At 33.1% G+C, this 6,000-nt stretch overlaps 1 long non-coding RNA gene across 1 annotated transcript in view; it reads left to right on the forward strand.

Moving 5' to 3' along the window:
- LOC308510635 overlaps window positions 1-5,767 on the forward strand; it is a 34,866-nt gene extending 29,099 nt beyond the window's left edge. The window contains exon 3 of the long non-coding RNA XR_013995390.1: window positions 3,835-5,767. This is a non-coding gene — a long non-coding RNA (uncharacterized lncRNA). The remainder of the gene's footprint in view (window positions 1-3,834) is intronic.
- Window positions 5,768-6,000: the final 233 nt, after the last annotated feature.

Genomic DNA, 6,000 nt, shown 5'->3' on the forward strand with positions numbered 1-6,000 from the left:
CTTTGTTGTTTAGCACTAATGTTTTTGAGAAGTCTGATGCCAGGATGATTTTTATTTTTCTGTAAGTGATCTGTTTTTCCTTTCAGAGGGCATTTTAGAATCTTCTTTTTATCTTGTGCTTTGAAATTTCACAATAATGTGTGATTTGAACTGTATGGGATCGAAGTTTGATTGGCAGAAAATAGAGGGAAGTTTCTCCAGTGCAATATCTGGCACAAAGATACAAAGGTGGGAATTAACAAGCAGTGCTTGGGAGATTTGAGTCAGCTCTCAAACCCAGTTCTTGCACTTACCAACTTGAGTCGTGTAATGCAGGTTAGAGAACCTCTCTAAGCTTTTGTCCTATATTGTAAATTAAGGATGTTGAAACCTACCTCCCAGGGTTGTTGAGAGGATAAAATTAGATAATATAAAAATAGAATTGTGAAAAAATTTATCCTTTAGGAAGCAGGTATGAGAACTCCTTGAAGGGAGAATAGATCTACCTCTGTTTTAATCTTAATCAGAGTGCTTTGATAAGCCCTTAGGTGGGTAGAGGTGGCCTCTAGGGAATGGATGTTGAGCAAGGTGTTCAGATAACCTGACAAAGAGAGACACTGCCCTCTTTAATAAAGGGTGGTTGGAATAGTCAATGCTGGGAAACAAGGAACTAGGGAAGAAAATACCAATTGCACTAAACCTGCCTGGAGAACGAGTCAGGGAAGACCCTTCTCTCTTCCCTCAATTTTAGTTTGGCTACAGAGGGTCATTGGAGACAATATCAATGTCTAATTAGAATAGACACTGTTTATTGTCTGCTGTGAGACATAAACCTGGTCTTCTATCTCTTTCATTAAATTTTACTTCAATTCTACACTCTTTAATAATAATAATTGTATGGGAGTAGACTTTTGTTGAGGGCAACTCAAAGAGATGGATGAAACAAATGTAATAACATGTGGAAAACACTTAGTATAATGTTCAGCCCACAGTAAGAGCCAAATCTTGTTACAACGCAGGCACATGAGTCATTATTCTAGGCCCTTAACCAGGTTTCCCCGACATGGACTATCTGAACGTAAAGTTACACTTGCTCTACAGCTTTCTGAAGCCTACACCTGGACTCTGTGAATACCACAGCATCAATTCAGCATTACTAGAAATATTATCTTCCTTGATAGAGTAGTTTTTGCGTCTGCTTAAAAATAAAAATATAAAATAAAAAAACATGAAATTTTACAATGAAATAACATATGCAAAGAGCCTGGACACCTAACAGATGTTTCATGAAGGCTTGTTTCTTCCATGCTATCTCCCCTAAGAGGAAAACATAGCCAATTGTTTCTCATTTCCATAAACAACAGACCAAAACATATGTGGATTTATTTTTTGTTTTTATAGAAATAATGTTAGGTTAAAGAAAGAATTGTGTACTTTAACCATAGGACTGATTAAACAACCAAGAGGACAGGTTATAGATAATTTTAAAAATAGGACTGGCTGTTGTCCTGCTTAGAAACTGAAAATTAGAACTCAGTAACATGGATTTAGTGTCCCATTGTGTCAACAGCACAGAAGGAGATACTGTGCTATTTTTTCAAAGGCATACCAACATGTTATTTCTTTCAAAAAAAGAAAAAAAGGCTTGCTAATATAAAGATAGCCATGACCAAAATTCAATTACCTAAAAAACACAAAGAGCAAACAAAATCTCATACATAGCAATTTGTGGTATTTTGTGTATGCTTTGTCATAAATTGATGCTAAGCTTATATAAGTGACTACAATGATATGTTTCTTCCAAAGTTTTAACACCAATAATTTGGTAATAACGATCATGTTTTCCAACATGTTCGAATACTGTTGTACTCTCTAAAGGATTTAGTCCAGCAACAGTAAATGAGAGATGTATACCTTTTTACTTCAACTGCTAATGTTCTATTTGAATCTAAGGTTATCGTATAAGTAATATGTTATAACTACTTCCCCAGATACTCATTTAAAAATGATGTTTTTGTGTGAAGAGATTCATTTTCATGTTCGACATTAAAAAATAGTGCCTTTCGTTTAGCTTCCTGTTTCAGCATCAATATCATTATCATATGTGCTTGTTAAATTTCTCATTCCTAGTTGACTATAATTTCTTGCGGGCAGAGATTGTACATTGTCTTTCTTTTTTTTTTTAAGTTCCTAGTGCAATATCTAAAGCATAGTAGGGGCTCAATCAATTTTGTGAAATGAATAAGTGAATGAACGCCTTATTAGCTACTGTACAAAGCTAGTATTCAGAGGAGTTTAAATCAATAGCATGTGGTACAGTGTAATCTGATGCTGAATTGTTAAGAGAGAAAAATCTGGTAAAGATCTTTTTCTGTGTGTGTGTATGTCTGTGTGTGTGTGTGTGTACATTTTAGAATCTTAACAATCTGGCTATCAATTCCCAGTTCATAAGATAATAAAAATAAAATAATAAAATAAAATAATATATCCAGAGAGTTAGGGGCTGGTTTAGCCAGTGGCCTTTTACAGGTGCAATTTATTTTTACAATAAAGAGAAGAACACTGAATCTCCCCAAAATAACCTGATTCCAACAGAGTTAAACAAAATTGTTCGTTTTTCCAGGTTTTTGACATACTTCTGTCTTTCTAGACTGTGAAGTAAATCTCTATTTCCCAAAAGCCCCAGTACCAATTTTAATGATCCTGTCCACGTGACGTATTTTCTTTTTGTTTCACTTCTATTAGTGAATGACAAGTGAAGGATATTCATTTTAACTTGAAAATGTCACGTATGCACTTTAAGAGATATATTTTTTCAGCTTTTAATGAGATGGTGTTTCTTTTTGAAAGACATACTCATCTCTGATGCAGTGCTGTGCAGGTGACAACTGATATTTAATAAGCGATGGTTCTTGTATTAGTCACAGTTCTCTAAAGAAAATGTCTCAGATTGCTTTTGAAAAACTCTTAGCGTCACTAGCCCAAAGGCAAGATGTGACCTTTTTATTACATAATGAGAATCATTTATTATCTTACAATGTATCTTAAAGTCACAGACAAAATGCCACTTTGATAATTGCTTTCAATTAGCTTTGAGCATAGCATATATTCACAAAATGTCTTCTCTAATTTAGACTTGAATTAGAGAAAATTGCAGACATAATCTACTTTAAGCTTGTCTCATTTAAGGTGATTCGTGGTTTTATATCAAAGAAATCAAAACGAGTAGCTTTAGAACAGTCTCTCAAAGTGTTTTAAGCAGGCTTTTCAATATTTGATTCTATTCTATTACCAATTAATTAACAGATTAGAAATCTAGTTCATCATTCCTGACCTTTTATGCACGTTAACTTGTGACTTTCAATCCTAATGGTTGTTTTGAAATTAAGCCTTGCAGTTCGTGTTGAAAGAGAGAAACAATCTGATTAGCAAGATAAATAAGGCTTGCCTTAATACCAAGTGCATCTTCATGTTTGGCTATCACTGGGATTCAGAATACTACAACGGCGCATCCTTTCCTTCATTAAGTGAATGATGCATAACTAATGGTCAATATTTTACACCAGATAATCATGTAACCTAAACAAGGAGTTTGGGGGTGTTGTTATAAGTGAGGTTAAGGGAAGATGATGATTAAAATGTGATTTCAGTTAATTTTTATGTATCCCCTGAGCATTTGGGATGTCAAATGTATATCTTTATCTCTCTTAAAAGTATTTTTGAAATAATAAATACTATGAAACTACGTTTTATACTTATGGTGTTTCTCATGGAATATTAATTAACCTAACAGAGATTCTCAGAAAGTGGTATGGTATCTGGAGATTTCTCTCATTCTCTTTCTTTTTTTCCTAGATAAAAATCACACACAAGAACCAAGCTCCAATGCTGATGGGCCCTCCTCCAAAAACTGGGTTGTTCTGCTCCCTCGTCAAAAGAACAAGAAACAGAAGCAAGGAATAATCCTGCATCGTTCTTTCTTAGAGATCTAATTAGCATAATTGGGCCATGGAACACTTATGCTGGAAGTCTTTGAATCATTTCAAGTCTCCTGCTCATGCAAAATTATGGAATTGGTTTAACAGTTTTTGTTACTGAGTTCATGTAAAATTCATCTATTAGAAAATTTATTGTCTCAGTTTTTATAGGTATCTTTGCATGAAGCAAGCAGAAGTTTACATGAAGTGATACTGCCTATTTTTGTTGCATGCATTCCCATAGATTTTTATGTCTCCCACACATTCCTCTCCCAATTTCCATTTCCTAACCTGGGAGAAAAACCTATGAAATATAAAAAAGGGAATGCCATGGGAAATGTGATTCTCAGTGTGATTCCATTATTGATAAGCACTAATCAGTAATGCTACAATGATAATCGCAGATTGCTATGCTTTTCCCTTAGAATCAGTGTATCAATAGTCTTTGACCTATGACTTAAGGAGAAGCTTTTAATTGAAAGAATTTATTAAATAGTTGTATATAATACCGTACTGTATCTAAATAGTTTTTCTTTGACATCTTAATGCTTCTGAGTGGAATTTAAATATCAGATATAACGTTTTCTTGTGCTGAAAAATAGGAAGTGTTTTATTTTGTTTAGTTTGTTTTTAATTCCAGAAATAAGTGAAAACATGTTACTTGGCAGTAAAGTGTGGTCGTATGACAAGCCTTATTCCTTTCTGCACGTGAATCTAGAAGAATATTCATAACCACACCAGTAACCAAATAGATATTTTAAACTATGTGCCTAATAAACTGTGTTTCCCACCAAAGATTCAGTAAAAAGACACTTGAGAGAAATGTTTTAATGCATAATTAATTGTGGAGAAAATGTATGGTTCTTATGATTAATTTTGTGATTACTAAAACCCTGGAAGAGAGTGAATTACCCATTAATTATAATTAAAATTCTCACTTTTCATAGACAATAGGCCATGCAACACATTCAAAGCTCAATATTGTTAACCTAACAGAGGTTATATATAAAAAGCTGATATCTTGCTTTTTTGGGGGGTCGTTTATAAATATAAGTATCTGTAATTTTTAACGGATCAGTTAAGTACACTTGAGAAAGTAAATGACTGTATCAGTTGCTTTCCAATATGAATTGAGACTTGTAATAATATTGAGCTCATTGAAGCAAAGCATGCATGCAATTAGCCCCCTCACCTACTTCACTCCCATCTCTGACATTTCAAATGTTTATTTGGAAATAATGGCCTAGATCATTGTTTAAGGTGCTCATGGCATGGTTGGACTCTCTGTTTAAAGAAATTATGGAATAGTACTTTTCTTAGTGTTTCATTTAACTTATGATATAAAATGAAATGCTATTTTGAGCAGTTTTGGTATTGTTCATTTATATTGATATGCATCTCATCATTGCATGTTTTATGTTTTCAAACATGCCATAAAGAAAACAAGTGCTTGAAATGCATGATTTATTAGTTTCTCTCTTCACTCTGCATTAAAGTACTAATGATTTATCAGTTCTGTTTTTTTATTGATTCATTCATCTTTGAATAACAAATAGCATTTAGTGATTCTGTTGAACACAATCCTGTGCATGGATTTATGGGTTTCAAGTGAAATTGCTATAATTTTTGTTCTTTGGTTTGAAAACTCAACTGAATGCTGTTATATCAAATAGCTACTCTCAAGCAATGTGCTATAACGGAAGATTATGTATAAAGCATATTCTTTTAGTGTTCCAGGAATATTGGATGGTAAATATTAATCAACAATAAGTTTAATTGCTTTGAAAATAAAAGCTTTTGAATAAAATTAAGACTAGCATTCCCAGGAAAATTATTATTACAATTGCAAATGTACCACAGCAATCACTTGCCCTAGCATAATTTAAAAAATGGTATCTGGCAGAACTGTAATCTAGGCCAAAAGAAATCTCAAAACAATAACAAATGTATTACTGATATAATGTTGCATAACACACACTTTTTGGTGTGTATCTTTGGTTATAGGTAATAAATATCCTCACATAAACTGACAAAATTTTCTACA

The sequence above is a fragment of the Rhinolophus hipposideros genome, assembly GCF_964194185.1.
Source record: "Rhinolophus hipposideros genome assembly, chromosome: 18".
In the NCBI taxonomy this organism is placed as follows: domain Eukaryota; kingdom Metazoa; phylum Chordata; class Mammalia; order Chiroptera; family Rhinolophidae; genus Rhinolophus; species Rhinolophus hipposideros.